This window comes from Puntigrus tetrazona, chromosome 16, assembly GCF_018831695.1.
Source record: "Puntigrus tetrazona isolate hp1 chromosome 16, ASM1883169v1, whole genome shotgun sequence".
Lineage (NCBI taxonomy): Eukaryota > Metazoa > Chordata > Actinopteri > Cypriniformes > Cyprinidae > Puntigrus > Puntigrus tetrazona.
The window spans coordinates 27002160-27016404 of record NC_056714.1 but is presented as its reverse complement, the minus strand read 5'-3'; the positions used below and the strand labels follow the sequence as shown (position 1 = coordinate 27016404).

General features: G+C 39.1%; 1 pseudogene; it reads right to left on the bottom strand.

Moving 5' to 3' along the window:
- Positions 1-203: 203 nt before the first annotated feature.
- Positions 204-13328, bottom strand: LOC122360879 (annotated as a pseudogene).
- Between the last annotated feature and the right edge of the window lie 917 nt (positions 13329-14245).

Here is a 14245-nt window from a genome sequence, read left to right as displayed (position 1 = left end):
AACTGCCTTCACTGTATAGCTTAAATACAATAAAAAGTTACTCAGTCAATGAGCGATGAGTGATTTTCTGCCTTTCGTTGTTTGATTAATATTAACGATGGTGACAGCAGAGTGAAATTAGGGTTGCTGGCCACTTTAAGACCTAAACTACAAATCAAATATACTGACACACATCTGATTTCTTTTAATCTGTTTGTGTTCAATCAAGATAATACCTGCTGCATTTTATGTGAATACTTGACAAATTTATTTTTATTTTGGGCCATCGGGGCTTCCACACCTGATCAAAAAAAAAAATCACACTTCGTAGCTATCACACAACAATATATCGTGAAGCTACATAAATCAAACCAATCCTCACCTGAGTTCTTACAGTGATACATGGTATAGTAAGAGATGCCTGCATCTGGACTTTTGGTATTTTGTTCTTGGCTCTGGTCCCTTTTCAAGCATCTTTTCCGCTGACTGAAAGGCACGACAACTCTGGAAGGGAAAAAAAGAAACTCAGGATTTATTCACGGCCCACCGCACACGTGCTCAAACAATCAGGACCCACCCTCGCCTGCTCACCACTGTAGTAAAGGCTGCCTCCAGCTGGGCGTAGGTGTACAGGGGAAGCAGTGCAGTGCAGAGAGATGATACGCCTCCCTGCAGCTCTGAAACGCTCCAGCGCCGTAGTTCTAGCTTACAGCACGCCAGTGCCTTCAGAGTTTCATCCACCTGCTGTCGCGCACCTTACACAGCACGGGGCTAATGGAAATTTGAGATCCGGGAGTGGCTGTTTTGTACTGATCTCAGCACACGCCTTACAATCGGACCCACGATTTTCTCTCAAATCCACTCCCATGTAACAAATAAGCGCCATCCACCTTTGTTGCTACTGTAGGCAGTGGCTCTGATGCTGTTGGCAGACAGGTGGTGATCTTTCTACTGGTCGCTTCCAGGAAAGGGACATTAACACGAGGGTGATGTGATCGTATGATTCTAATGTAAAGCAAAGACGATGAGATCTCAATTCAAGCAAATCACAGTGGCAGGAATCCCTTTGTTCGACGCTGCTTGGTTAGTCTGACTTGTATGCTTCTGTAAGGTCTGAGGCTTATTCCACTTCCACTGGTACAGTTCACCTTTGGTACTGACGGCAACCATCTCCGAGCACAAAGCCCCAATGCTGACAAACTTAGTTACATAGTCCTGAAGAATCACACAACCAGGAAAATATAGCAACTATACAAATAAAATGTGAACATAAAGAAAATCAAGTTAGTAACTCCGAGTGTAATACAAACACGCCGCTTCATTAAATCAAACGACGATCAAGTAAGAATCTGCCTGATTAAAAAAGAACACATACACAATTTAAAAGACTTATGGCAAGTTCTTAGAAAATGTAATCTGATGTTGGTTTCTGGAACTTAAGAAATTAAAAGTTGGTTGAATAACTCAAAATAATTAAATTATTCAATAAAAATTGAATTAAAAAAATAATAATAATAAAAAAAAAAAAATAATAATAATAAAAGGTTACGTGTTAACTGAAGGGAAGGAAAAAATAAATAATAATAATAATAATAATAATAATAATAATAATAATGTCATAAAAAGCCAAATAAGACATTAACAAAACAAAACTTGAAAAAATACTAATACTAATAATAATAATAATAATAATAGGTTACGGTTAACTGAAGGGAAGGAAAAAATTAATTAATAATAATAATAATAATAATAATAATAATAATAATAATAATAATAATAATGTCACAAAAAGCCAAATAAGACATTATAACTGGATGTCAAGTTTTGTTTTTGTTAATCTAAATTCACTTAGTCATGACATTCACAAAATTGCCTCAGACAAGCGTAACAGTTTTACAAATAATATTTTAAAAGATCCGCTTTACTGTTTCGCTTTTAAGAAATAAAATATTATACCAAAAAGGTTTTTACCAAATTTCAGCCTTTTTAATAAGACATGGATTCAAAGAAATAAAAACAGGTTGATCATCATTGAGCTCACCCAAAAATGTTGCTTGGGAACAAAATCAAATGTGTTGCAAAACCAACATTCTTTGCAAATATAAATCTAAAGTAGGATGCAACAAATGTTTAGCAAACGATATTTGGCTGATAATAGCAATTTTGAAATGAAAGAAAGAAAAAAAACAAATGTACCAAACAAAGATGAGATCAAAAGAGGGCCACGCTTAATGCAAATAAACAGGCATGCAGTGTGGAAGCATTTAAAACTGTCTGAGAAAGACGCAAAGTCAATACAAGCAGCATGACATGGCCTGAAACAATTAGCAAATGAGCTGCAGAGTGCTGTAGTTTTCAAACACGCACACAAACTGCATGTATTCAAACACCGCTGCAACTAACATCTTGATGAGAATCATTCATCATAAGCAGCACTGAGATCTTTCTGAAGATTTCCGCCAAAAAAATAAAGCTCCATAAATGTTAGTACAGTAATTCTAATGTTCTGTAAAAAGACAATTAAAAATACAATGGCTATTAATACATTTATTATAACATCTACACGGTGTTTGAATCTGTAACAGATGTGTATGTGTGAGAATAAGACTAAACAGTAAAAAGTAAATTATTGGTATCTTTATTACAAAACTATAACTCTCAGTGTAGACCGTTATGGTAGGTTTGGGGGTTAGTAGAAATAATGACAAATTCTCATAGTCAGTATACTGATTATCGTGGACCCAAGTGCTAGTAGATATTAAACAGACTACTAATTTTCAGGAATATGGTTTACAGTCTACTAATGACTGCTAGCTGACATGCAATTGCTGTTAGTAGAACATCTAAAGTGGACTATTGAATTGAAATGTCACAATTTTGGTGCGTCCCTAATCTGAAGTTTCTTATTCCAGGACATCGTAAGGCTTAAAGGCCCACCTTATCAGGCCACCACCGGAGCTTCTTCGCCAGAGTGACAGGGTTTCTGCAGAGGCACGCTCTTCTTGTCAAGGCTGGGCTCTCTCGCGGCTGGTGGAGCCACGCCCGCCCGCCCGGCGAGGCTCCATCCAGCCACCACCTCCTCTCGCGCAGCCTCAGGACCGACTCCGCCGAGCACCTTGAGTCTCGCCGCTCATGGGGGAGAAGGAGAACCTGTATGCAACAGGGTCACACCAGTGGGATAACAGTAAGCCACTCTCTGGAAAGACCGGAATAGTGAGATTTCATACAAATTACAATTAATAAGACTGCTCTAGTTAGGTCTTAATTCTGATGTGCTTCTGTGACACCAACCACTAAAACAACTGACCGTTACGCCTTAAATACGACACTGTGGTTGAAAGGATCCACGGCCATTTAGGTAATGGTCCTTCATTTATTACACGTGAAAATAGGCTGCATATAGACACTGCACAAGCTGGCTTTGTCGGTTGGTGGGTCGCATTAGCTGGGGAAGGGGGTGTCCAGCATTAGCTGAGTTGGATGAGCATTAACTGCAGGGTCTTATGGGTAACTGTCTGCACTGCAGGGCCTTTCGCAGAGGGCTCACTAGGGGAAACGATTTACTACGACTATGCAGGACAACTGGACACGCTCTCAAAAGCACAGACACTCACACACAACACGCACATGCAGCAAGGCATCTTGTAGGATTCGATCTCCGGAGGCTGACCGTAAGGCACTGCTCACAGATGCCGGTTTACGAAAAACGTAATTTGGTGAAGTATGATTTGGTCTGCGTTATCAGCGCGGCGATTCAAAAATACACCCCAGGATCTGACACAAACTTGCCATGTAATTAACGCGCTGCATAGCAACATTGTAACCCGATGCATTATTGTTATTATTATTATTATAGAACTCGGCTGGTTCAATTAGAAACTCATTTTAAAAATGAGTTTTTAAAGTGTTGCATAATGTGACTCTTGAAGTGTATTTGAAGAGATTTATTTGTTATGAATTAGTGCTGTCAAATGATTAATCAAGAGCACAACCAAAATAAATTGTTTGCATAATGCGTGGTTCTGTATGCTTATGCATATACAAAATATTTAATAAATATGGAAATATTACCATCTATATTTATACTGTAATTTATATTATAAATACACATTTAGTACATAAAATTTCTCTGAAATATCTACACGCATGTTTGTGCATTTATATATACACATATGTACCCAAAAATGTTTAATTTGAGAGCGATTAATTGTCAATAATCATTTGACAGTTCTATTATGAATAATCGCTTGCTTGACTCTCGTTTCAAATCAACAGCATCTTTCATATCGGCATGAATGTGTTGTGAGTTGTGACTTCACACGTTAAAAATACAGCGTTAACGATAAGCGCGTAGTGTTCGTGGCACATGCATTCCCACAAGTCTTGCTGAATGAATGCTGCAAGCACGGCTGTGTGTTTTAGCCTTTACCGTGAAGAGCCGAGGACGAGACAGAGAAGAGCGCCGGAAAGAGGGGTAGCCAAAGTAGCTGATGTCCTCAGAGAACATGGCGTCCGCGCACAATGATCACGCTGGGGTGAGCCGAGTGAATGTCCGCGCATCTAGCAGTGACATCAAGTCTTCTGGCGGTGAAGGTATGAAAGGTGTTGTGAGAAAAGCTTGTTAAAGTAACACAGCCGTGATTTAATCTTCCGCGGTCTGTTTACCTCCAGGTAAGTAGGACTCGCTGGCTCGCGGTCGCCTCTCGCCGCCTCCCGTCCTCGCCATCTCTGCTCAGCAGGTTGTTTACCAGCCAAGTTTACGTCAAGGTTTCAGCGCTGCAGCTCTCGAATGATGACACTCCTGGACTTTCCTGGAGAACCACCTGGGCCTGGTTGGGAAAGCAAAGCCAATCAGTTATGACATGCGGTCTGGGTCACGCCACCCCAAAATGAACTAAATATAATGAACTGAATTAATATTACACATTTTCACACTTTACTTTAAGGTGCCCTTGTTCCAGTGCAATTATAAATTGAAGTACAGAGTAATATTAAATCACATATACGGCTTGGGTTTGGTTTATGGTTACTTGCATGTAATTATGCAGAGTTTATTGATATTATAATTGCAAGTGCATGTAACGGGTATAACAAAGAACCTTACATATAAAGTGTTACCTTAAAAACCTAGTTTTCTACTTTTTATACATTTAATTATTTTGTATAACTGCATAAAGGCCAATTTTATTGGAAACATCTTTAGCTATTATAAACTTATATATATATATATATATATATATATATATATAAAAATGCATGCAAAAAACCAAACAAGGCTTGAAAAATTTTGTTTTATAATTTAAAGCCACGCTTTAAAGCCACGATTATATTAATGTGAAAAGCTGTATGAATTTTTTGTAGTATTTATACCTCAAACCCCTTTACACACGCTTAGATTATTATCTTAATATTTTCAAAATTATTTTTATTAGGTTACATAGTGACATTTATATTTTAAACCTTTACACCATGATCAGCACGCTTTTTTATATTTGTTAAAAAAATAGTTTAATACATTTGTTTTGCTATATTGTACAAAAATTGCAGTTTTTATACTCCAGCCTTCACAGAGAACAGCATGCACGAAACAGAACAAACGCAAGCAACAATAATGTTCAAAATAATTGAATAATTAGTGTCAGCCTCTAGGTGTGTTACTAAATGACAAAAAATATTTTAGCTTTGTTTTTATTATTATTTCAGTTGTCTAAAAGCTTAAAATGCTAAGAGATTCTCAACAGAGTATAAAGTTTCATATATATAAAAAGCTGAATAATATTCAGTCATTACATGGAACTTATTAAGCAGAACCATGGCAAGCACATCCAACTTAAACAGTAAAAACATCAGGAATGTGGAACAGGCTCCCGAAGCGAGTGTTACCTGAGAGATGAGCTCTCTGGGATGACGGATGCTGGAATTACGGGCTGTGGCTGACTGCCCAGCAGGCCTGAGCCTCGATCTTCGCCAGTGCGGATCACGCGGGTCTGTCTGCGTGAATCACGGGCTGCTGTGGAGGACCGGCCTGAAGATCCTCCTCCTCCGCACCTCCTCCTCCTCCTCCACCCTCCGCTCCGCTGCCGCCTCCCGCGCCTCCGCTGCTGCCTCCACCTCCGCTGCCACCGCCATTTACTCCTGAACTCCAGCGGCTCCTGCCAGGCACAGACACGATCGTATCACTACACGGCCGTTCTTCTGCAGCTAATATTAACAGCCCTCTTTGTAGGACTAGTCTTGTGAATGTGAGAGAATCTAACGCAGTGATTTAATCAGTTAAAAGTGAACCATTTACTCAAATGCTAACTGAGTAATGCTAGCATCAGTAATTATGCAAGTGTGTGTCTGATAATATATACAATCAACATCTTACACAATAGATTTGACTGTTTATTGTATATATGCGTGTATATTGTTCTATACTTATAATATAAGATTACATAATATATAAATATTACTGCATGTTACTGGGCATATTAATACTTAAAAATATTGTTCATTTAGTAAGAAACTTGATAATGTTCTTCCCTGTATTTTATTTGAATTGTTTACGCTTAAAACCTACAATGGCTAGTGTAAAATATATACTGTACATTTTATGTAATAATTGTAAATTTAAAAAAAAAAATGTATATATGATTACATAAAATGTACAGTGTGTATCTATCTATCTATAAACAAATACTGCTGATTATGACTGTTTTGTATACTGGTTAATAGGATTTTTTTATATATATACACATTTCTCTCAATATACACAACAAAACACTTCAAACTACTTTTATTATCTCAACCTATTAATATTTTTTACTACTAATAATTGAATCTACAAAAATGTTGCACAGCTCCAACAAGCACACTTTAGAAAAACATTAAATGAGAGTTTGCTTTCTTCTGTAACACTTCACAATAAAGGAGCCATCTGTTAACAGTTAATGCAATAATTAACAACTAAGACTGCATTTATTACATTTATTATTTATTGGTTAATAAAATGGAGTCGTTTCATCGCTTGTTCATGTTAACTAATGTTTAACAAAACTTGTGATTTTAATAATGCATTAATAAAAGCATTATTATGGCTAAAATTAAAGTATAGTTGATGTAGTTAGCTAATGACCTTATTGTAAAGTGTTACCATTTCACCTTAGTGATTATCCCACATTAAATAAACATGTTTTTGGAAAAAGGTCTGTAGTGTGAATATTCTCAGGCAGGGATTTTAATGCATGCAAACAAAACGGCAAAATCATCTTTAAAAGGTTTCTTATGACCCAAGGCAGCACTGCACCGGAGTGCCTGCCAACGTTACCTGATGGCTGCATTTCTCATAGCCCTGCAGCAACTTACCCAAGGGTGTTGCCTGCCAGTCTGCCCAGTGTGTCAGAATCCAGACAGGAACCAGGGCGGATCACTAGTCCTGCCTGGCCTGGAGCTCCTTCCTGCCCCTGAGACACTGCTCAACTTTGAACTGGAAACAAAAGATGGGAGATCAGTTACAAACCTATAGTCCCACATGTGGGACCATCACAGAGCCTGGAGAGCCCAGGCCTACGAGCCAATTGGCCTCTCGTACCGTGGGCGACTAACATGGCAACACCCTTGGGAATCAGAACTGACTGCAGCTCATTCCTCAGGCAAGAGCTGTAGGAAAGGCTGGCAGGGAACTGCTAAAGATTTCCCCAAATCATGTGCCATCATGCCCGCTAAATAGTTCTGTCATATGCAAACACAGGACTGCTTGAGGTTCGCAAGAGGATTTCGCTGCTGCAACATGGCTAGGATCCCAAAACAACACAAAAAGAAGAACCCACCTCCTCAGTTCGAACAAAAAAATATGCACAAACGAACCACTGCAATAAGCAAAGCGTGTCATCATGAGCACAAGTCATTTTGCAGTTTACTTTCAATAAATGGTCTTTTCAGTGCTCCCTGCAAGTACAAATCGAAGTTAATGTACTTTTAGGGCTTAAATGAAAAGTGTTTAGATGAGGTAGTGCTGTGACATGCTTGCATGTGTATTTGGTTTTCACCATTTCAGCAATAAAAACAACACTGCTGATAAATCCAGAGCAAAAAAATAAATAAATGGCCATGCCTTTATAAAATGTTCTGAAGCCTGGGGATTCAGACTGACTGAGTTCCTACCGCTTCATCACTAAGAGTTTAATGCAAGCACATTTTCCCATGCAAACCGTAAGGCTGCATCTTTGGAATAATTGCATCATTATATATAGCATTCATATTTAAGTATATTTACACTACACTAGCAAAAAAAAAAAAATAATAATAATAATCAGTATCGTTTTTACTCCAAAGCCCACAATACAACCTTTAATCATATAAGGTGAGAAACGCTGGGGGGGTAAGTTCAGCGCAGACTTGAAATAGAATTAAGATAAACAATGCATAAACGCAGGTATTATAACCAGAATGGACAGATCTAGAGTTATTTCAAGATGCCGACTCATACATGCATTTTCCATGTATCAAACAGGTGTATTCATTTCTCACCCATCATTGCCATCGGGCTTGCCGAAGTTCCAGTCGGTCGGGCTGGACGGCAAAGTTTATCCTGCAGATACGTCCATCCTGAAACAAAAGAACGGGTCATTTTCTGCATAGCAAACTGCTCTGGAACAACATCAGTACTAGCAAGCGCCAGTAATGTTCATATTAGGGATGGAATGATTACAGTTTGATAAATCGTTTAAACCGTATTTGTTTACTGCGATTTCAACAACTGCGGATAAATAAATACCGCCCAGAATAAAACGTTTTTAAATAAGTCTTTGTGTGTCCAAAGCAGCTTTCAAAGCAGATCTGTTTTGTGTAAAAACGCAGAAGCAAGCTGGGAGGGTTAATTAAAAAAAAAAAAAAAAAAGTGCTTACGTGATTGTTTTTGTTCATTTTAAATACAAAACCTGAACTTGTATGAAATTATTCAGGTTTTTAGTGCTTTTCGATCATTTGCAGCACACTTTAACGATAGCATTATAATTTAGGTCATCATGATGGTGATAAGAAATGACATCTAATTCAGTAAATTATTGCTTTAAAAACACATAAAACACTTTCAAAAGCCTGAAATAACGCACGATATAAAGTAACAGAGCTGCATAATAAAGGTTACCTCAAGGAGAAATCCAGCATGATTTGGTCCAACCACACACTGCTTAAGTTTGGCCTGCTCCAATGGAATAAGGTGTGGATGACTACCGTGTGGAGAGAGAGAGTAATGTTAGTCAAGTGTTTTCACAAAACCCAATCCTTCATTGATGTGGAAAGAACTCGCCGAAAGCGCGCTTAGGGCTTAAAAGGCAAACGCTGGTAAAACATACCTGTTACAGTTGTATTTGTTGAGCTTTTTCCGACACTTCATGGAGCCTGTAAGAAACAAAGGAATGTGACGTTCTGGGCTCAGTAAAGCGGGCAATGTCTCCAAAGTAAATACAATCATAGAATAATAACGTTCGCGCCACTTTATCAAAGGCGTAAGCTGAATGTAGAGAGTCATCATTTATACTGGCTTGAGCAATGGCCAACACCTCTGAACAGAAACTGGCCAAAAGAGGATGACTATTATGGTTTGAATAAAGGAAAACTGTAGGAGATGGAAGAAAAAGTGAGGAACCGATCACATTTCATGGTCAGGAAAAAAAAAAAAAAAACAATTGGCCTTGTGGGTCATTTTACCTTGTGGGCATTTTACACTTATTCCTTTCATGATTAAATACTAATAATTCTTTAATATCCATATGCATAACGCATCTGGAAAAAACATTATCAAAAACAACTTAATCATAATAATGACTGGTCACTATTCAGCTCACAAACAAATGACACTTCTAAAAAAATACATGCATAGATTTGTAATGCTTTTGACTCATAGTACAGCAAAATATTGAGGCTAAATTAGTTATTTGCCAAAATGCAACCAACATTTATGATTTCTTGAAGTAGCTAAATTGGCCGTGAAAAGTGAGCTTATTTATACAAAGATCAGTAAAAATCTCAACATATGCATCTGCTATAATAATGCCACAGAAGAGAAGCATACAACAAACGTAAAACTCAATTTGGTACAAAATGCAACAATGAAAGGGAATATGTGAGACTCTTCATATGATTTAATTGTCCGTGCACCAAGATAACAGCGTTTAAAACCAATAACTAGGTATGAAAATAAAGAGATTTTTAGGACAAACAAGCAGATATAAAAACAAATGCATACAATTTCCGCCAAGAAACCTTGGGCATGAGTGCACTGGGGACAAAGAACACACTTGGAAGGACACGTGGTGCAGCAGCGTAGCTTTCATACGAGTCAATGCAGATGCACAGCAGACAGCGACATATGAAGAAAGATGTGATTCTTATGGCAGCATGCAAAACCGTTCCAAATTGGCTGAGGAAAAAGATTTCTCAGACGCCGCCAACTTTAGTCCTTCAAGCTCTTCTTGGACAAAAGTGTGTCATAAAGCAGCTGTAAAACTGTACAAATGGCCGCATACCAAAATCCAGCACGCTGCCCAGATAGTCAGCATTCTAAAGCACCATAAACTTTTTGTTTAGAGAACTTAAGACACGGTTTATACGGTACACTCCAAACAAGTCCCTTATGAGGGTTTTATTTCAGCTAGGATGCTCACTTGCTAGGCAGCTCACTGGGTTTTGGAACGGAGCCAATGTTTTGCTTGGTATACTTGGCACACTAGTACAGCAACATGCCTACAGCAGCAACTGAACAACGATAAGCGACAGAGACGACTTCAGAGCACAACTGATGTTCACAAACGATAAGTTATTTTTCAAATGACACATCACACACACAACCATCTAATCCTATCAGTAAGGTCTTCCGATTCTCATCTCATTTCAATGCAAGCAATCCTGAACCACTACGGGACTTCTTTCAGGACTTTACTCAGTATGAAAACAAGAGAAAAGTCCTGAAAATCCAAAAAAAAAAATAAATCAACAACATCAATATGCTCTCCTACGACACTATGATGCATGGCACAAGTACTATATCAGCAGGGAAATATTGCCAAAAATTGGGCATAATGCAAGCACAAGCCTTTTAATGCATGCACTTTATGATACAGACTAAAAAGCTGAAGATCGGTGACATCATACTGCAATGTGCACAGAGAATATTTGTGCACGGCAGCAGTCTAATGCTGAATCCAGCACGAAGGGGACACGTGTGCAGAAAGGTCCCTCGTTTCCTGTCAACACAGCGCAGCAGAAAAGCCTTCAAGTCACGGCTCATTATTGCCGGACACATCAGCAGACAATGAAGGATGGAGGTCTCCGAGCACGTGCTGAAACGTTAATGACTAGTGCAAGTATACATCCGTTTCTGGGGATGACGGATAGTAATGCACAGGACAGCCAAACCATAGCGGCAAGAACATGATAACATCTAGGACATCAAGCACACAAACTAAATGGCTCAAAATTGGCATGCTTTTCCCTTTTGATGTGTAGTATGACAAACACGGCTCATAACACACACATTAAATCACATAAGCAACATTTCCACGCACTAATTAAACAAACGTTTACAATTTTTTATTAGCTAGAGTATCAATTGCCTAAATAGCACCGTTTATCATAAAGAGAAGCGCAAAGTGTTATTAAACTACTAAATTGCTCTACTTCTGACTGATTCACTCTCACAGCCTTCTCTCGCGTTCTGACGGTTTCAGAACAAATATTTTGGCACTTCTGTTATCGATATAAAAGATCGCCATCGACAGACGTAAACGGAGCATCCGTCAATTGAAACTATTTTAAAAGCGAAGCACGGCACCGCGTTGATCTGATCTCGGTTCACCGTAAATGAGGTTTCAATGTCCATTTAGGACATTTTTGGCCGTTAAATCACAGACTTCACAACAATTTTGCGAACGGTGGACAGCATTTGTTACATTTGCAACAAAACTATTCTTTAAAATCCGCTTTTCACTGAAGCCGTAGTCCTCTGCAAAAACAAAAACCCAAAGCAAAAAAAAAATTAAGACGAGCAATTTTACTAAATACACATTTAACTGAAACTCATGAAATCAGAATCGTTGACTATTGTGGGTACATTTACATAAAAAGTAATTAACACACTTATAACCGATACTTATTTTATTTTTCAATGTAGCTGTATTTCAGTAACGTAAAATAAGATACAACTATTATTCTATTAAAATTGTTTGGCTGTCTAAAAACATCAATGTGAACGTGATCAAATGTGATATATATATATATATATTTTTTTTTTATTTTTTTTTTTAATCTGTCACCCTTGCTTTAATGGCTGCCATGTATAGTTGTTATGAGGCTGCTCTTACAAAACGGATGACAAAATAAGCATTTTAAGGATTTTAAGTAAACTACAGCAGGGGAAAACCAACACACAGCTTTAAAACACCATTTAACCAACAGGAGAAGGCAAAGAGACACCCATTTTGTCCAAGGATGCTTTCAATGTTACTAGCCACGGATTCCTCATGCAGCTGTCATCAAACATAACAACCACCTCCATCACCAACTATCTGCAACCATTTTGACTAGTCAAGTTAAAGAAATGTAGTTCATAACATTTCAGGAAATGTAACGTCGCGAAAAGAGACCGCGGTTAGGTTGTAACGGCAGCATTCGGAATTACATTTCTACGTCTTGGGGGGCGGAAAAATAAATAACGCATAGCATGAAACCCAAACAATTCTTTATCTAAATCACCCGCAGCTCAAAAGATCGCGTCTTCGCGTTTATAGACAAGTGCTCAAATTTAATTGCTCGGCCCCGGATGTGAAACGGACCAGAAGGACAAACGTCAAAACACGTTCGACGCGAGTTGTGGAGCGATTTCACCAACTTTACGCGGATAAATTAATTAAACGGATGAGCTCGCGCAGTGCTAAAGGCTAACCGGCTAACCTGAGAGGATTTTTATTCGGCCGTTCTCGTCGCATCCAGTCGGCGCATCGTAAAAAAACACGAGTTGGGTGTAATAAATAAAGCGTGCGTTTAAAATAAAAGCCGTCGTTTGACGTGTAAAAGCGTAAATTTATCGCAGTTCCTCTCTTTTCGCCTCCCATCCCCAACCCGCATTGTGTCTCCAGTCAGCCGGGCCTCGTTATTTTTAGACCCAAATGTCCAACCTTGAGCCCCTGCAGCAGACATAAAACACCCCAGATGTCTTGTTAACAATCTTTAAACGCGCTTTCACCTCATCCAGAGGCGAACGCATATCGCAAACCGCTTCTTTCTTATAAATACCTGTCATTTAGTTGGTCTTCGGTCCCGGGTAACGGGTGGACCACGAAGTGAATGGACGTCATGGGCTCGGTCCAGAGTAAAATGATTTTGCGGGGGCTTTTCTTTTCTTTAGGGGTTAGGTTCGAGAACGTGTGTTTTCTTCGCCGAGCGCAACCGAAGAGCTGAAATATACAACCTCCTCATCCACATGCCGCCATCTTAACTCTGTTTAAGCTTCTTTGGGTCTGTTGGGGAGGATGCGCGTGTAACGGCGGCGCTGATTGGTTGAGAGGCAGCATGTGTCGGCGGCGCGGATTGGTTGAGAGGATAAAGGCAGGGGAGGGCGGGCTCCCAGGTCATTTCCCATGTGTTGTCATTGTGTTGGCGGCGAGCGATCTGCGTGTCATTGTAGTAAATATACGACTCTTATCTGCATTCAGTCACGATACGAAGCTCTCCTTTGGCTGCTTTGCAGTTTGAATTGATATTAGATGATCAGGCTTTTCATACTTCCGAGGCACAAAGTTCAGGCTCTCTGCCGGAGCCCCTGAGACATGATGCTTTGTGGTGTGTGTTTGCACCCATAGGGAAAAAGCAATGATGTCATGCCTGTCTGCCTTGCAAACACCTCTTCCACCTGCATCTGTGCTTTGCATGAATGTTAAGAAATTATGTTTCAGAAAATGTAAAGCTGACGCTCTGTTAAGGCCTGTTTGAAGAGCGTTTTTTTTTTTTCGTCTATCAAGAAATGCATTTTCTAAATGCAGGCAACTTACAAAGGCCCCGATGCTTAAAATAATAGCAAAGACTCTAAGGAGATTTTTGCTAGTTGTGAAAATCGTGACAGAATTAGGTCATTTGGACCTTTTTAATGCGGATTCGACACCCTTTCTGTTGTTGTGGTGTTAATGGGACGTGGGGAACGCGACTGGAAATTAGCCGTAAAAGAGCGTTAATGAAAAAAGCAAGCATTTGTTTTCGCCAGCACGGTCTTCAGGCCTAAATTGAAGGC